This window comes from Anser brachyrhynchus, assembly GCF_964034855.1.
Source record: "Anser brachyrhynchus genome assembly, chromosome: 11".
Lineage (NCBI taxonomy): Eukaryota > Metazoa > Chordata > Aves > Anseriformes > Anatidae > Anser > Anser brachyrhynchus.
Window position 1 is genome coordinate 3,349,426 of NC_137706.1, and position 20,545 is coordinate 3,369,970.

Sequence of the window (20,545 nt, forward strand, 5' to 3'; positions counted from 1 at the left end):
GGAAATAACAAGAAGAAGTAAAGGGAAGAAGAGTAAAATTGATTTGAGAACAAGTTCTCAGAGAACAGTTACTAAATGGACACCCATTTGATATGCATCTGGGTAAACAAATACATTTAGAGAAGCCTGGAATATGACAAATTCAAATTAACCAGTATACTTAGAACTGACATATAACTCAGTTCAATAAGGCTTAAAAGAGAATATTTGGTCTTTTCTGTTTAGTTTTACAGGATGGAAATGTAAGAGGGAACCGAACTACATTCTCCTCAGCATGCTTCACAGCTAAGATCTGACAAAAAAATGAATTAGTAATGCCTGAATTAAATACATAAATATAAGATAAAAACAAACATTAAGTCTAAAACATCTGATTTAGTGTAGGCCACAGCACCACTTTCAATCTTCATGCACCCAAAAAATTCCAGGTGCCCTAAAACTCCACCGAGCTAGACACCAAAAAAGATTTGTCTCATGCCATATCTGAATGGCACCCATGTTATGACTTGTTTTATATCATACATGTTGAAAGTCATTGAAAATTGCAAGAGACATTTTACTGAATTGTAAATAATCGTGGAAAGTTTTTCTGTGTCCTGGAAGAATCAAGAGCTCCTTTGCGAAGAATTCAGAAAATATTTCTCTCATTCTGTGAACCTCCATATCTTCTTTGACCTCCAAGAGGAAATCTGTCGGCAATTTATTTAATGATTTATTTAAATATGGAATTTCGGTATCATGCCATCATATCTTGGGAGCACAGTTTGCATCTCATTTCTGATTGTAGAACACAAATGACCTTTTACTGTTTTTAAAACCACATTCAGGCTGTAGTTATCCTTGCAAAGGTCTGAGGATTTCAAACTAGCTACAGAGATGAAGTAGGCCAAAAGTTGGGTAGCAGGTTCTAGTTTTAGGTTTGGATACAGAGCTGTGGAAGCACTAGTTAACACACACAACTGACTAGCTAAGATGTTGGGAGAGTATTGGGAAATTACACAAATATGGCAACCAGGCTGATTTCTCTGACAACTGACATTTATAAAGGATCCACCCTGCCCTCAACATTATGGAGTAACACGCTTGCAACCCTTATTACTTATTTATCCAGTAAATGCATTCTCTGCCTATGGTTTTATGTACTATACCTGTCCCTGAGTCCAGAGGTGAACGTGAGCTGCAAATTCCCCAGCAGCATCCAGGAACCCCTTTTCAGCCATGGCACAACCAACCACACAGCGCACCAAGGTGCAGAGAGAGAAACCAGCTCTCCAGAAATGAGTGCCAGCCCTCTGAGTTGTGGTAGTACAAACAGGTATAAGTGATCTCCAGAGCACAGAGATGCATTATCTTTGCAATGACTTTCATGACAAGAACTAAATACCTTTGGTAAAAAAAAAAAAAAACAAAACAAAACAAAACAAAAAAACTTCAAAAAAAAAAATCACTTTTTTTTTTGCAGAGCTTCATTTCCAAAAGTAGGAAACTCTGTTCTTCATACAAACTCAACTCAGTCCTACACCATTAATCCTGTCTGATTCATCAGCTTTTTTTTTGTTTGTTTTTTTAATACAACAGGGAAGTTGGCTTCTATTTGGGTAGCTAGTGAGCCCTTCCTTAAAGCCAATCAGTAACACCAATAATAAAGTTACGTTATAAACCCATTTCCTCATATATCATGCTTGTGCATGTTACTTGCATCACTAGCACAGGGTTACACAGGAGAAGGGATTAAGGCACCAAATGCATACCCTAGAATCACAAAATAAGTTGGAAGGTACCTCTGGAGGTACCTTCTGGTCCACCTTATCCTCAAAGTTGGACCAACAAAAACAGGCTGTTACCGTGGAGATCTACAAAAGCAGACATCTTCAGGTTCCAAACCTTAAGAGAGGTGTAATTAGAAGGGTAGGCTATGACAAGCCTAATAAATGGCTCAGATGTACTTGTGACATAAGGCAAACCAGACCTATAAACAGTAGCTTCCAAGGCTAACTTGAAGTTGAGACTGATACAATTAGCATTGTTGCCTTATAAGAGTGATAGTTACATAATCTGTCCAAAGTCTCTGCGTAAAGATCTTTCATTACAAAAACAAGCAATAATAAGATTAGAATATGACTGAGTTTATAGATTTAATCATTACAATTATTACTAATCAAGGATATAATTATTTGGTTTAAAACTCCCCAATAATCCACAGCTGTCCAAAGGCAGCTATAAGGACATCTAATTTCTAACATTTACTGGTTTACAGTAAGGAGACTGCACAGAATTTGTGGAGACATTTAATGCCTTCTGCATGCCCTCTGTAATTAAATATTTATTCACAATGACTTTAATTCTGATTATGCCATGTATCAATGTACTTAAAAGAAAATCACATATATAAGTTCTCGCCTCTTATTCAAATTGAGAAAAAAGTTACATATAAAGTATACATGACAGGAGAATAACGTGGATATTTGAAACTATAAATTTCAGGAGATGATAAACCAACATACATAAAAGGAAAAGTAATATTTTTCCTCAGCAAGAGAAATCCAACTTGAACTTTTGGAGTTAACGTCAGTGAGAGGCTCTGGACCACATAGAGGCTGTGCATACTGGACAGCTCCATGTGAAAAACTGTCCTGACAACTAGTGTGCAAAATTAGTGGAACAACTGGTATCAAATAGGAAAAAAACTCCAACAGATTATCAGCAAAATTACTTAAACTTGAAAAAAAGAAATACTTATTTACAGTGCTTCATTATTCTATTTTACTGGTTTCCACTGATATTCTCATGACAGTGATGGTAGAAATCAAATTTGTAGGCAAGTACTGAAAACAAAGGGAAGATTTACCATTATCACATTACTCTGAACTAAGTACCCATTTCATACAAATCCCTTGAAAACTAAAGAAAAGAGCTGAACAAATACGTGGCAAACAAATAATTGTATTAATTTAAATTCAACTAGCAGACGTGATTAACATAAATGGATTCAGCATTATTTGTAAATACAGCTGGGCAAGTCTTGAAAAATATTCTGCAAGTGTCATTCAGTTGTTTAGACATGCTTATTTTGATGGTATTTTCATATTATTTGTATTTGCCTTTTGCCATCATACTTATGTGATTGAGCTGCACTACCAAAAATTCACAGAAATAAATTTTCAGGAAAAAAACTGATTTTAGAAGACATAATCAAAAGATCAGAATCAGAGACAAGCATTAGACTGTGACTAATAAGCAGAACTGGGATATTAAAAAAGATGTCACTACAAGTATTTGTTGATACAAAGAACCATTAAAACATGTATTTGGAGAATATATCTGTGCACACAAAGTATAAATTAATTTGTAAATGATGAATCTACACACTCCTACAAAATCTAATTTGATGACAAACCCAATCAAGAAGAAAATCAACAAAAGGATCTTTTAAAACCAATTATATAGCTGAAAAATCAGTTTATGTACACAAACTGCTCCAAAAATAAGCTACAGTTTACCACCACCTTGCCATTCAGCTAACACATTTCAAACATGGGAGCAATTAAAGCTGCCACACACAATTCCATGAGAATTTCATTAAATAATCACTGCAGAATATGAAATAACATGTGGGCATACTGTAAACTTTGTAGCAAAAGACATTAAAATGTCATAGGTTAACTTTCAACTGAATGCAACTTATTCAAGATAGTCAGAAGATAATCCAAGGACAAAACGGAAGTCTGTTCTTTACTATTTTTCTGTTATGTCTACTACAGTACTGACTCCAAGTCCTACCATCCACTATACGAGACCTATATGAACACTGCCAGTCTTGTAAGCTAAAACAGATGCAACCTGCTCTCCCAGTACCCAACTATTTTATGTCTGCCTTGTTTTGTGGTGAAATTTCTTAAAAAGGTTTGAAGGCAAAATACATATTTTTAACAACTTTCTAAAGCTACCCAGAGGGTAGCTTTATGTTTAGCTATCATGTTTAGACCAGTATGTCTTTCATTTCTTTACTACATGATAATTTCTGAAAGGCAGCTTAGGAGGACAACTACAATCTCACAAATTCAGGAATGTTAATATGTACAGCTAATGATTTAATTCAACAATTTAAATGTATAGAGAGAATAAAGTGTTGAACGCTACAACTAAAATTTTCAAAGCTCTGGAACTACCAGCAAAAAAAAAAAGAAAAAACTATTTCCTACTGATGGTAATAAACTCAGTTCACCTTAGAAATAAGTCCTTGATATATCATCTGCAAGCAGCATACTGTAGGCCAGACCACTGTAAGTGATGAGCCCTGACCATGAAACAGACTGCTCAAAAGAGTCATACTGTGCCTTACTTCCCAGCCTCTATTCAAGAAAAAAATCAAAATCCTGAAGCTGATATATACTATATACTGAATGGACTGTAAAAGTTTGCATGAAAAAAAGAGAGGAACTCTGATGATTCTGCATTGACTTGCGGTCTCACATAATTTAGTACTTATTCCTCTGCATTTTCAGAATACTCTTACAAGTTCCAGGGAAAGAGAAAAACCCAGAGTGAGTGACGGGCTATAGAAGACAGCTTACTGAGGCATTCACAACTCTGCTCTGTAAGCTGTATGCATGCTGTTGTTTTACTACATACATAATGGGTAAAACACGTACATTGGTAAGCACAACTGACTTTATCAAATTTGCAAGGGAACAGTCAGGCAAAAAAAAAAAATCAGAGAACCATCTTCACTTGCTCTAAATACACATGAGCCTGCTGACACAGCTCTTGGTTCTCTGCAGTCTTTTTCTGCACTCAATGAGACACCTCTAACTTGGATTCCTTTAAAGTCCAAGAGGTCCCACATATTTTGTTCAATATTTACCCATTTAAGAAGGAAATTTTTTGTTGCTGAGTCATGACAGTTGGCACCAATGTGGGTTACGCCTCCAAGTCTGAGGTCATGACACCAGGAAAACAAATGCAAGACACTGACTAGCAGCATCAAAAAATGAAAAGGAATTGCTGAAATACACACCAAATAGTACAATAGAAATGGAAAATTACCACATACTCAGTAGGCTCCCCTTCCTCCAGATAATAGTCTCCCAGATTTCTTCTCCAAGTAGAGATGGCACTGTACGTACACGATGTCTGCTACCTTGACATTAGCTGGTAATAGATGGCAGGGCTTTGTCCATAAAACCACAGAGTTTATACACATTATACAGCAGTCATACATAAACAGTAATACATGTAACCTGAATGCACAGAATACCTGCACTATTATGTTTTAAATTTCTTAAAGACCACTGTTTTAAGATTTTAAAGAGATAAAAAGCAAAAATGCAAGCCATTGCCATGCTTTGGTGTTACAATTGAAATGATACAGTGCAGATAACTGTGATCATTATCGAACAGGTAGAAGAAAGGACCTTGAAGACAAGGGGCTATTTCTGACAACATGGGAGGAATCTCAGCAGGAGAGAGGGGATGAGAAGACCGCATTACAGGTGAAGGGCAAAATGGCATGAGTAATGGGATATTTTACAGAGAGATGGGAGGGAAACATGATCATCTTCACAATGCAATTAGCCACTGAAGTTTTGTTTTTTTTTTACTTAGTAGCCTTCACTGAATTTTCTCCAATAGTATGGACAGACAGTCAGAAAAAAAGATGGAGACGAGGAAGAAGAGATTCAGAGTAGGGCTGACATGCCATCCAGCTTCAGATTGCACTCCTTTTGTACCAAGTCTGGATACATGGGTTCTGCCCTTCCCTACCCATTGTTTGTTATAAAATATAAATAAAAAAAAAATAAGAAAAAATAAAATAAATAAAAAACACCACATTCCCAGCCTGGAGGCCATCACAAACAAGTTTAGGCTAAAGACTGCAGAGATTATTTCCCCGAGTAGTATACAGACAAGACACAACAGCATTAACTAAGTGGGATATTCTCCTGAGGAGCCTGAGAAACAATAGCAGTTTTCATGTAATGATGCATCAATGTATCCACATGCTAATTTGCACCTACGTGACGATGTTAAATCAATATGCCCTTTGAACAATATCATCTTTTCCTATGTAATTTGTGAGAAGCAGCTCATGTCAGACTGAGCTTCCCCAGCATTCTGACTACCATGAAACTAAATCAAGTCCCTCATTCTCCCCTACTCAGCTTGTCATTAGAGAAAAAGCATTGCAGGAGCCCCTGAAGTCAAGAGCAGCGGTGAACTTAGCTCATATCAGGTACGCTCTATAATGTCCAATAGCCTATATAATTCAGCACATCTTCTCTCTACTGCAGAGAACTTCATTTCTGATCAGGGAGAAATTACATTGCAGAAAAAAATAGAAACCAGAAACACTGTTTACATAAATGCAAACAAATACTAAAGGATTTACTTACTGTATTTTTACCAGGTGAAAACAAAGAAGAGTATAACTGAATACATGTTCTTCGCTGTCACATACACACAAAAGGAAAGCTTACATACATTTATTGCATGAACTTAATCTCTTTTCTATTCACAAAGTATTTATAAACAGCTTGCAATTTTGGTAAATGTTATTATTTAGACCCATTAGCTAAATCTGTGAGAAGGCTTTAAATCTCTGTTGATGACTGAGATAGCTGTTTAGGCTAGCTCCAGCTGAAAGGGTCTTCCTATCTGTCTCAACGCAACAGCTAGAATCAGCTTACTGAAACAGAGAAGTGGGTTAAGATCCACTGCTTCAGACATCAGTTCTGTCAGTAAACACAATTAACTGGAACACTTGGAGAACATCTATCTTTATGCAGAGGCTAAGTGAGCCCATCAGGAAACGAACATCAGTTTTTCAAGGAACAGTCGTTATCTGCATGACTGTATCAAAAGTATCACCAATCCAAAATCCAAAACAAGATACATTGCAACACAACAGAGAAAGAAGTGCAGAAGTAAATGAGAAAGGCTTTTTTGTGTAACAGAGACTGCACAACTCTAAATCAGACCTGTCAGATGGAGAGTCCTTTGAGACTCTTACAATGTAAATTATTTAGACAACTAACTGACAGAGGATAATTATCAGATATCTGTTCCAAGGTGACCGTAACTATAAGAAAAAAAAAAAAACACTTCAGACCAGATTGTGAAGGAGATCTAGCAGAGGAATACAGTTCTAGATGCACTTAGAGATTCCATGAGAGGAACAAAATTGATTAGATATAAATCAATTACAAAATATAGTTTCAGTACTGCCTCGGTTAACGCATGATAGAGAACATGGTACAACAGGATTTTCCTATTCTTTCTGTCCACACCCCATGCTCATGAAAGGTCTGTTATCAGAGCACTGTTTGAAACAGAAGTTTTAAAACCTACTGAAATCAGTGGTAACAAATTCAGCACTCTGCAAAGCGTTTTATTATGTAAAATTACAGTCAGCCAATGCCATAGTATCAGATAAATAAGCTACACTGCACACAGACAAAAACAACCATTAATATGGGTTGGACTCTGTCTAGTCACAGCCAAGGAAAACATGTATAAAACATGTTTAATACCTGACTGCAAGAGTATTGGATCACCATTTAAGTAAAGTTTTGAGAATGTGCAACTTTTCAACCTGGGAACCCAAAAGGCTGTGCTATTGTTTCTGTGTATGCTTGAGGCAAGCTTATAGTTTTTTTGTTGTTGTTGTTTGTTTTGTTTTTTTTTTATCCTTCTCTCATTAGAGCATTTTTCTGACTGTTAATAGCTTTGAAGCTAACAACAATTCTTTGCACAGCAGAGCTTTGTAACTGCCCAAAGATTTGAGATCTCTTGGATTGTCATGCCGCACTGGTCACAAGGAACAGCAGATTCAGTGTTTCACACCAAAATTAACTCTTTTTATGTAGCCCATCCCATCAGATTTTACATTAAAGAAAGGAAAGGTGGGAGACAGCAATTTTTCTCCAGTGTTAAAGCTTCAGTATATAATAATGTCCACGTTACTGCAGTGGTACACATGGAGCAATCATGTAACTGTTTCAGTAAGCACTGTGAAGAAAAACTACCTGAACCACCATTCATATTCCAAAGAAACAAATAAATAAATGCATAAACTCACATTCAGAAAAGATAACCTTGATACTAGAGCATTTAAAAGAAGTCTAGGAAAGCTGTTCAAGATTATGCCTCTTGTAATGAAACGTGTCCATTTTTTTGTCATCGTGGTTGAAAGCTAGCTTGCACATAATTCTGCATTATTTAAAGATCCATCAAAAAAGACATACCATTGGTAGCAAAACTGACTTGGCACCAAAGCCTGCATTAAGCATCTACTTTTCAAAAGTCTAGTAAAGCAGATTTATTATCTGCAAAATCGGGACACTTAAAAGAACACATCAAAAAGCTTGATGAAAATAACTACGAATAAGGTACTTCTCACCAGCATAATTTAATTCACAAATGTGATTTACAAGAAAAAAGCATTCTCAATGAGATTTGTAAACTATGCAATAGTGGAATGAGCTCTGTGAAAATTCTGTTCTTAAGGACAAAAAAAGATACAAAAAGAAAAATCCAAATCCATAAAACTTGAAGGGTCAAAGCCACCTCTTAGGCTGCAAGCTTATCAAACTGTTTTAAATATTTATAATATAATAAATATTTCAGTGTCAATTTATTTTATTAAAAGCAAATTCTATTTTATTTTGCCAAAGGAAGAGCTTTATAATCAAAAAAGCAGTGTTTTTTTGTTTTTACAATGAAGCATCATCAGTTCTTTTAAATGTTGACTAAGATTAAATTGATGCCCAACAGCCTCGCTATATAGGCCATTAAAGGGGGGGTGGGGTGTCCATCTTCAGTGAAAGCCATCAAACTTCAGAATTTGCTATGCCTTTTTTTTTCCTTAGGCATGATTCAAATACCACTGAAAAAAACAGCAGTTGTTAACTGTTGAATTCACTGTACTTTACTTTTCTCCCTACAGAAAGAGATGTGCCATGCATGAGGTGCAAGCATGTTTCTATAAAAGCAGATGTCTCCAGAGAACAAGTGCAGTCCCACACGGAGATAATTGTACCGTAGTTTCCACTACAAATGCACACATCGCTCTAGGAACAGAGCAATGTTTTCTGAAGTACTACACTTTTATTCCATATAAAAAAATACATCACATCATCTGCAATTTGAATTTGTCATCTCAGAGAGAGCATTTGTTTTTGAAAAGAAGTCCTTTGATAATTTTTTACCTTCTGCCAGAAGTGCAAAAGTTACTGCTAGAAACTAAAATGTTTCATGCACCAAAGCCCTGAGTATTTCTGCAAGACACTTCACAATTTAGTAATTTTTTCTGTTAATCTGTGAATAACGAGATTACACAAGTACTTAATTATTTTACAGTTTGACTAACATCTAAAAAAGTCCTCCACTAAAAACAAAAGTGTAACTCTATACACAGCCATAGTACTTTTTGTATGCTTTATATGGAAGTTATAAAGTCACTTAGTTCTACAGTAATAAGGATTCCCTCTGGCTATTTTATAAGGTGCCTATCTGAAAAAGTACCATGCCAAAACAAAAATCTCATTACACCATCGGAAGTGGGAGTTGTTCCCAGAACTCACAGAGTCCACAAATAAAACATGGAATAACAGAAAACCTATGAGGTTTAGTTTATTTTCAACTATTATCACACTCGGCAAAATTCTAATGTCTCTATATTTGCTATCACTAGATATCAAAGGCAAGTCCAAAGCAAAAATCCAAATATCCCAAAAGGCTGAGTATGCTTCAAATTTAAGGAACTACTTATTCATTAAGCTAGAAGGGCAAAATGAGATACAAAAAAAATTCAAAACTGACAAGCTTTGAATTCAGACTTAGCATGCCGTCTGATCTACGATCATACTGAATTTGCAATTAAGTTACAGAAAGTGATGTAAACTTCCTCTAAGAAAAATTAGAAAGGAAAAGTTATCTGCTTATATTTGTATTTAACTAGACCATGTTTTATAGCGTATCTGGTGCATACATCCTTTATATGTCAACTATTATCCCTAAAAATAAAATCAGAGGCAGATATTTCTTGCTGCAAATGGATTATCAAAATAGATAGACACACCAGGATAAGAAAGGAAAACAGAAGCAGAGACAGGTATCTAACATCATACAATATGAGGTATATAACATAACATTTCTATGCCAGAACAAGGAACAGAGCCAGGCTTCAAGCACGCCAAAATAGTAGTCTATCTGCAGGCTACATGCCTCACAATTAGTTATTCTGCAGCATTATTCTGATTAAATAACCTGGGACCCCAAGAAATTGAGTTTTTTGCTTCACTGGCATGTGACTATACTATTTGTGAACTATAAACATGATGCTGCTAAAAATTGCTGCTAAAAATTATTCAGAAATACAGAGTGGCAGAGAACTGAGGGTTATTTGGAAATACCGCTATGAACATTTCTACAAGTCCACAGGTACAATCACACTGCTATTTATTGATAAACTTTTGCCTGCCTGTGTTCAAACTGTTAAATGAGGGCTTTAAATCTTATTAGCTTCAGTTTTTCCCAAACGAGTTTAGTATTTCTTAATGCTAGAGAACCAAAACTGGAAACTAGCCCGCCCCTACTTCTATATAAGTATTTAGCTCAGCAAAGACAGGTTTTTTGTTAGATTTGCACAGTAATTAAATGATAAGGAAAGATTAAACATTATATGGTAAAGATATTCTGCTATAACTGTTGAAGAGACAGAGGCATTTCTGCTGGACACTGGATTCAAGGAAATTCTTTCTCATTATAATATAACATTTTCAGTTATTATCCAGAAGCCACTTTTATGTTATGAACTTCACAGAAAAAAAGGCTTAGATTAGAAACAAAATTTTTTCGTTGCTGAAGTAATTAATTCCCATTGGATGATCTTAGCTGAATAACTATGTATAAGAAAGAAGCCAAGGCTAACACACCTACACTCTATCAGGGATACTCCACCAGCTAGCAAGAGTTCAGCAAGCACAAGATGTTTAAAAATAACTATTTGAATTTTAGTTTTCCTTTAGTTCATATTATCAAAAAACAAACAAACAAACAAAAAAACTTCTGCACTTGTAAAACTGACAACAACTATTTAAGCTCATCAACCTTTCTGGCAAAATCTATTTAACCTGTAAGTCTTTACATAGACAAAGTGGTTCAAGTCCATTTCAAAAAAAAAAAAAGTAATTAAAAGAGTATGCAAATGGACACATTCCTGAATGCCTATCAGACATACAAAGCCAAGATCCCCATCATATGCATACAGAAATATTCCAAAAACCAATCTCAGTTTACAAGAAATTCACACAAATATTTTAAGAAATATAAAGAATATAACAACAAAATTGACTACAAATTGTAATTGTCAACTCCTGAACTCTGACAAAAAAAATGCAACTGCATTATTAGATATAACATCTAATACAACATTGCTAATCTTAAGACAATGCTAAAATAGAATGAAAACCATCAGCCCTACAATTCTGCACACAGCTAGCTGTGAAAAAGTAACAGACTCTCTTCCTTCTGAAGAATCAGGACACCAGATTAAACAGGCATTCAGTCTGACCCAGGGAAGCTGCTCATCTGTCATCTTCTTGCTGGATGATTTGAACCATATGCACTCTAATGATTTCTAAATCAAATACAGCCAAGAAGAGAAGATGTAGAAATTGTTTTTCTCTCACACATATTGAATTACATCACAGTAAAACTGATAACTCCTAAAATCAAAGAGAAAACTAAATCTGACTTAAAATTAACGTCGAAGGTTCCCAATTTTCATCACCAGCCCTTATTATACATGTTGCCAAGGATGGTTAAACCTATATTGCCATATTATTTTTTTTAAATAATTATCTCCATATGTAAGTAAATAAATATTGTTTTTTATCGCCCTGAGATTTAAGGCTCAACATTGGTTGAGCCTCAAAATATCCATTGTTATCAGATACCTTATACATTGTTTTTCCTCACCTGCTACAACCAATGGCTGTTAGCACAGATTCTGACAGGGAAGCTGTAACCTTATTAAAATTCAAAATAAATTAGACAGTTCTGAGTAAACTGTGTATACTTATGTCATGTAATAAAAGATGCATTACTCAAATTAGCATGCCTCAGGACATAACTCAATCAAACTCATTAACATATCAGTCAATTCCTGAACAATGAAGGCAGCATAATCATTTAATTTAAGTCTTACATCTACTGTCTTTTTTATTATTGTTATTATTTATTTACACCACTGTCCACTCACCGTGTGGCTCTTGGTCACATAGCCACAGATCCTGCCCACAACATATCGGTATAATAACCCACAAAAGCATTTAATGCATCATTGCAGCTTTTCTAACCTTCTAGCCTAACTCAAACTACATCTTAAAGAAAACCTCCTTTCCACTTTGAATTCCTATATTTAGTTTTACTGAATCATTTTTCACACTATTTTTTGGAAAGAGAATGATTAAAAGAGGAGCAAAGCTACTGCTGTGAAAATCCAGCCCACATCTGGTAAACTAGGGAAGAAAAAATTTAAAAAAAGGAAACCTAATTCTCCAGGGCTTTTGTAAATAAATCACTTTTTGTCTGCAGACCCTTTGGAAAAAGGTGCAGATGTTATTCTGTGTTTGGATTAGATGAAAAACTTGTTACGACCTCTGCAGTTTTACTACAGTTTTTGTAATAAAAACTTTTGCTTTTGTTGTGATTATAAGCTTTTTGAATTGTTTGAGGTATCAGCTTATGTGGCTACCATGTTTCTGAGTGGCTTTATGCCCAAATATAAGAGAAAGGAATGGAGAAGAAGGAAACAAAAACCAAACCCTAATATGAGCATTATGAGGTTAACATATATAATAATATAACAATAATTCAAGGACCTGAATGCTGAGCAATCCTTATAGCTGTAATAAGGTCTTTTGGCACAGTTTTAAGGCTTGTCTTTCTAGTTTACATGCATTCATTTTTATTATAACTTCCCTCATAAATTCCTCATTCACTTAACTGAAATTCAAAACCAGGGTTTCAGTCAATCTAAAAGGATATAGCTGGCATATATTTAAAGAAATTTTATGAGTAAAAATAACCTGAATTCATTAATAATCTGTGTTCTTACCCTAAAATCTCCAGCCTAAATGCAATGCCACAGCCTACACAAGGCAGAAGGGAAATGATTCAGAATGCAGATCTCCTTTGGGAGAATGTTCAACCCCCAGCTACTCCACCTTGCAGGGGAGCCATCAGGACACCCTTAATACCTGCTGGGTTCTTCTGAAACTGGCTGGAAGGGATAGTAGGTTCCGAGCCATATCACATAGCCTAAATAACTAATTCCCCAATTACCTTTCCACCACAGCAAAAGAAAGGCTGAAATAATTTTTTCTAATTGTATCTTCTTCTTTTACAGCATTTTAGAAGGCATTACACTGTCATACTTCCTCCTCCACCACTACCGGAATTAGTCACAGAAAAAAAAAGCATTGCTATTATGAGGAAAAAAACAAGAGCTTGATACATTTCAAAATACTTGGTTTCTTCTTCATCACATACAACAGTCCTCAGAAACATAGTACCACAAACAGGATCAGAAGAGGAAAATCTGGTCTTTTCAAAAGCATTTTCTTATACAGAAATTATTTTTACTCAAGCACAGCTTCACACACAACTAATGTCAAATGAAGTTTTCGCTGCCACCCCTGGAAACCTTACCCAGCCATGCATTCCTGCCCCTTCCTTGTGACAGAAGCAGTGCTTGCATAGCTCATGGCAAGTTAGATTAGTGCACTGACCCAGCTAAACAAACTGCTCAAGTTCATGAGCATTCAGTACCAAAACAAAGAAAGCCATAGATACCAGGGAAAATGTATCATCATCTGTTTCAGTGGTGATAAGTAGAGCACCCTTAGTGGGTGTAAGTAAAATGTAGTCATGAATGTACTGTGAAGATGTCTAGAACAGTCATGCAGAACCACCAGAAGTACTGTTTAATATTCAGCCTATGCCTGAGCATAGCATCTGTCCTTCTTGGAACAGAGTGGAAAAAGCAGCCCATTTACTTCTAGACAACGACTTTCCAGGGATTTTGCTCAATCAAAAGTCTCTGCCCATACAGTGAACTACTATGACTTGTAATTTAGCTAGAGAACAATGCTTGGAACACACTAATAGAGTATGGCTTGTCATCACATCCACCTCCAAAAATGGCCACTATTTGTGCGCTCAGAAGGAAAAAATACGTATGCAGAAGTTATTAAATGGCCACATTCGCTTTTTGGTCTTTTTTTCTGAACGTGCAAATGCTGGCCTTTTTCTGAGGTGGATGTGATGGCAAACCATGATATATCAGTGTATAGATAAATATTAGGTATAAAAAATATACTTCTCTATCAGTCTAATGTCCAAATAAGCAACTTGTGTTGAATTAACTTGTAATGGAATCACAGTAACGTTTCTAATGATTAGTAGGAGCATCTTCCAGAAGTAGAAAATCTCTTCAAATTAGATATGAAAAGACAGATGCTCTGTCATTCCAGAAAATCAAAAAATCACGATTTTTCTTCAGTAAATATTGTTTAATATTACTGTACAAAACTGTGTTTCAATTTCCATAACCTTTTCAAAATATTCAACACTACATGCTTATTTTTCTGTACATTTACAACACATAATTACAACACATACCAACTATCCTAGCCTTTAGTCATGAATTTCTCCTCCTGTTGGATTTTAGCTTCAAAAACAAAAAGATAGTTCAGCATTTCTTCCTATCAGATAAGCTGCCATTAGGTCATGCATCAGTTTCTTTTAAACACAACAACACAGCATTCCCATGTTTTCACAAGGGTTTTAAGTTCTGGATCAGTTGCAGAAAAGCTCTTTACATACACTTAAGAACTGTAAATGAGTCAATACAGACTGTCGGTCTCTTAAGTAATTATGCTCACCATCCTTCTGTTAACAGTTGGAATCTACAGAGTTTAGCAGCGCTAAGCAATACCCTGTGTACACCAGGAAACTCATTCATAATTATCTCACTACTTGCTTACATAGTTTCACCTCTGCTGACTTTGATATCAGTGGGTAGGTTTTGCATTTCCAACCATAAGGAGAGCACATAAAGTGCTATTATGGAGTTATATTGTAAATTCACACTTTCCATAACAGATTTCACTGAAAAACCTGCGTATAATATGCAAAAGTATTCAGAATCAAGACACTAATTTTAGAAATTTACCCTTAACAAGTAAACATTAAAATTAAATGTCTGTGTATGAAGTTCACAAGCCACAATCAACACCACCTGAAGAACTCAGACAATTGTATGCCACTGAGAGGTTGTTCTGAAACCGCATGCCAAATCTCCAAGAAGCACAAAGAAGCTCTCATGCTTAGATATTAAATGTTCTCAGCAACTGCTTAGTGAAGGCTGACTGGATATTAGTCTCCATCGGGTTACGGAAAAGACCATACAGCTAGGATTTTATTTTATTTTATTTTTTTTTTTAAATACAGAGGGCCCTACCTATTGCTAGTAAAACATAAATAAATTTTTAAAAATCTTCTTGAAAAGAGATTCAGTTATTTTTCATTTATGTTTAAATTCTCCACTGGAGGAAAAATATTTCCCCTGATAAATACTTCCCAAGGAAAGAAACTACACATTTATGTAATTAGGGCAATTTTTGTAAATCACAAAGATGCTTTTTTTCCCCAGATGTTTTCTTCCACTTCTTTGTAGTCAATGGAAGAGGGAAAGATGAAGCAGTTAAGACATAAAATACAAAGACTGACACCTTTCCCTTTCTGCTTTCTATTTCCTGACTGAAGAAGATGGAGAGAATGGTATTCAATTAAAAATACACAGCGAGGCTGACTTTGCAATACTTCTTTGTGCTTTTAGCACTTCCATAAAGGTCTGCACAGTGGAACCCTTAGAGGGAAGGGCAGCCATTTATAAAGAAATGTTGATACCAAAAGGTGGATCAGTGTCTTGCATTGAGTTTTGGGACACATAGAGAGAAAAAAAAAAAAAAAAAAACAACCACACAACCCTTTCATTCAGACTCTCTCTGAAATGAGATTATGGTCCCTGTCATTACAAACTGCTCTCTCCTGTCTGTTGACACACCGCCAAACAGCTTTTAAACATCCATCACTTAACAAGGCCTGATTCTTCCCAGTTCTGAACTCTAGCACCAATACTAAGAACTATAAGAGAATCTTCACCAATTTTTTACACCTATTTTGCACTCTGCACTGGTAGGGGTAACTGTGTAAGAGTGCAAAGCAAAAGCAAACTATATACACATCATACTGGTGTCACAAAGCAAAGGTGGTTTTTCAACTTTGACAGCTGGCTGTCAGCTTGTCAAAGACATTTCCTAATTTCATTTTGAACAACCACTTCTTACCCTACACTGGGCAAACGGAATTTTCATACTACATATATGCAAAGAGATGTGGCTTCCTTATTGAATTTCCCCGTGGTACTTCCACCCACCGTGACCCTGGAAAACCAATGCATTCTCCAAGAAACAACTAAATAGGCTGAACCAAAACCACGCATCCACAATACTACTGAACATCCTGAAAGCTTGATGAATCCATGCTGTAATCTAAATACTGGCAGAAGCCAATGTCACATTTTCCCTACAACAACAAAATTTATAAACATAATAGAGACCTGAGATGAAGGAATTAAACCACAAAAAGATGAAAACCTCACATAGGTTTGAAACCCGTGCCATTTGTTTTAGTGAATTAATGCTAAGACATTCTCCAGGTAGCTCTCCTTGAATCTCTCAGTCTGTTGTTAACACACCTTGAACATGCTGTCCTACACACCAAAGGGAGAGAGGAAGCAGAACATAGTAAATTTAGAAAAAGAGCAACCCACTTCCTTTACTTCTACTGGCTTTGTTTTGACTTCAGTTTTATTGTCACTGCTACTATCTATCATCATCAGCTTTGTTATCTGACCTTAGTACTTCAGATACAAACCCCCTTAGGATGAATTTTCCCATTAGGAAACACTGAATTCCAGCCCTGAGATCAATGCACATTCTGAGACCACAGCTTGATGTTACAAATTCTTCACTGCTAATGTTGCGTTATGAATTCCCAGTTATGAAAGAGAGGGACTGGGTGAATAAGGACAAAGTATGGGTGTCTTCCTTCCAATAAGTCATTCTCGTACACTGCGAGCCCTTTCAGTCCAGTCTTATCCTTTCATAACTGGTCCCTATCACATCACTACAGAGCAGCCCTGAATGTTGCAAAATGCTTCTAGGTTCAAACAATTGCCTTAAAGTGAATGCACAGTCATTATTTTAACTATCTACCCTCAGACAGGCCCTATTTCTGGAAAATTAGGTCACATTTTTCCCGCAGCACAACAGAAATACTGTACAGAGTTATGTGAAAAAAGTAATGCCCAGAAAATACTTCAGGGATTGTGTTGCAACACAAAGCAAACGCGAGCTATCTACTGCAATACAAGTGGAAAAAAAATCACATTGTAAATTTGGGGTTTTATGATGCTGCATGATAATGTATTCTGCTTTCATCAACATTCTTTGGGCTCTAATTGCCCCAATGTTCACAGAAAGTCTGAAGATGAATGGAAGTCACATACTCATACCATTTCACCGTTTCCTCTTCCTTTCTGATACAGAACTCACTACTTTGCACCCAACAAAATCAGTTCCAACCATTTATCGAACAGACAATAAACAACTTGTCATTTGCTGCTGTGACAACATACAATCCTTATCCTCCACAGGCTTAATGTGCTGTGATAACACCCTTTCAGAAGGAAGAGTTCTTAACTGCATAAATCTGAAAATCTCCTGAGACACCTGCAAGGCTTGTGAGATTTGTGATTCTCCTAGTTTAAACAACGGGCCTAGCGATGCAGCAAGAAGAGCCATCCTCTGCCTTTTGAAGTTTCTCATTATAATCTTTCTAGATGTCAAGGACAATAGGAACTTATAACAGAAGTTTTATTGTGTGTTTTCCAATTCAAAAAAATAAAACACAACACCTAAATAACTGGCTTCTAGTAGAAACATTCCCAAACCGTACGCTTGCCTGCCAAGACAAATTCTGAATTCATTTGGATGCAAGAGTATATCAAAGTATCAAAGATGTCATCAAGTTTTCTTTATAATTAGATCTCACAGGAAAGACAAGGGATCAGGAGTTCAGGACAGTCCTACTTGTGATTTCCATCATCCAATTTATGATCTAACCAATCCTGGCAAATATTTGCCATTGGAAATTGTCTTAGGTGTTCTTGAAATCACAGCAACAGAATCAACTCTTAATTAGGCTCACTGCAGTTTGAGAATTTCACTGTCATTTGATGTTCTTTCAACCGTTAAGTCTGCCCAAAACAAATAAGGTTTTCAGCACCAGGCTAGCCACCTGCTTGGAAGAGACCCAGAATACCCAGCACCTTTTCTCCCCCACCTCCCTCCCTTCAATCTTACTTTGTGTTATTAATAAAATGCATGGTGCGTGGCTTTCTACAGACTGCAAAGCAAAACCATTGCTGCCATAAAAAGCTACTTTTGCATAATCAGACTACAAAACTTCAGATGCTGTTCATCTTCATTATGCAGTTGATGAGCAATTCCTGAGACGCATGGTTTAGCTCTCTTGCTGATTGGCCATTACAAAAATAAGTTTTGGAGCATCTGAGTATGTTGATATAAACACGAGTTGAAATATAAAGCAAATGATAATATACAAGCTATTTCAGCACAGAATATATCCTCAAAACATGCGTACACCAAAAGCAACACAACTTTATTTCCTCCTTCTTCATGTAAGATTTGCATTACTGTATATATGATATCACACAAGTGGTTCCTGAAACATCTGTTGGTACCTGTATCTTTCAGGCACATTTGTACACTTTAACCACAAAAGGTGGTGTTTGAAAACCTGTTCTGTCTGGAAATGGAAGTAGAAAGTCTTGTTCATCTCTCTTTATCCTCTCTGAATTGCCTTGTAATTTTCCAACATCCTATTAAGAACACCCTTACAATGCCCTGGGTAGCAGCACCTCACCAGAGAGGGATTTAATTATTGCTGTATCCATAACTTTATGCCAACTAGCGAAATTATTTGTTTTTTTTTTCATACACTTAAAAACTGTACAGCAGCATGAATCGATTGGCCACACTGTCAGACAAATATAATTCCTAGAAAACTGAGTGTGCTGAAGAAATAGTTTCTGACTAGCTCAGACTATACCTTGTTGATTTCTTACTTTTAAAGCAATAAAGAACAAACTCAATTCTACAACAAAGATTAGGAACTTCCTGTACAGGCTCCCAGACTATAGAAACAACTTACTGCAATTAAAAGACTTTCCCTTTATCGGCAACATTTAGCAAATAACTAACAGCAACACACATTTTACATTTTGTGTAAAGCTGCAGATATGTAACAAGCAAGAAAAGTTACAAGCAGTCTTCTGGGCCATGATGTACAAGTAAAGAAAGTGGGCCAAAATGGAACGACTTCATATGTATTTTATGTGTTATAGTCACAAAACGCATAAAATATGATAAAGACAAACACAACAGTGCCAAACTACCTTTAAAGCATATGACAGTAACAAAAAAAACTTTTGTAATGGAGAGTATCTGATTCTACATTACAATGCTAGTAGTGACACTGGCAGGTAGGCTGAGCTAGTTATGTGCTCATTTGCCTAGTATTTGGGTGCTACAATGATCTCCAGATCACAGAAGACCAAGTAAAATTTTAAAGGAGAGTGAGATACTGAAGACGTGAAGAGTCATTGCAGAATCCATCTTCAACCCTTTCAGTCTGGTCTTCTACACAGAAATCTTTGCCACTTAAATCCCATTTTGATTTTGAAGCTATAGATGCCATTCAAATATTTATCAGAACAACAAAAAGTGAAAAGTATAGATTTTTGAAAGGTGGAGAGCTAATTAACACTAATGAGCCATTTGCAAAAAAAAGAAAAGCTGACTTAAATTTTGGGAAAGCATTCACATTGGAGTATTTCGTATTCAGAAGGAGAATTTGTCAAATGATTCACATGTCAGCTTGTAACTATTCAACACGGCCAATATTTGTCTCAGGACTGTGTACTACCTTCCTTTCTTCCCAAGGCTGAATTGCTGATCCAGTCTCAGACTTTCTGTTCCAAGAATGCCTTCTGTTTGTGAGCACTGTTTTACCCAGCAAGTCCCCCAAAGTGAAAGAACGTGGTATTTCTTCCTTCCCTATTATCTATACCTCTTAACCAAGAAATGTATTTGCCTGTATTACCAAAGCTATTCTATATCCACAGCCAATTATGGACTTAAATTTACTTGCCAGAAAACACTTATTTTTTCCTTGCTTTTTCCCTTAAAAAAAAAAAAAAATAAGAGTCCATGGAATTTGTTAAATAGATCATTTGAAAGAAAAGCCATATACAGTGTATATGATACTGTAAAATACTTTTTTCCTTGTCTCCCTTGCTTCCCACAGCAGCATCCACTCTGGTGCTACTCTT

The 20,545-nt window shown here is 36.0% G+C and overlaps 1 long non-coding RNA gene across 8 annotated transcripts in view; it reads right to left on the reverse strand.

The window, feature by feature from the left end:
* Nucleotides 1-20,545, reverse strand: part of LOC308200937 — a 72,790-nt gene that overhangs the window by 21,757 nt on the left and 30,488 nt on the right. The gene's annotated exons all lie outside the window — the stretch shown is intronic.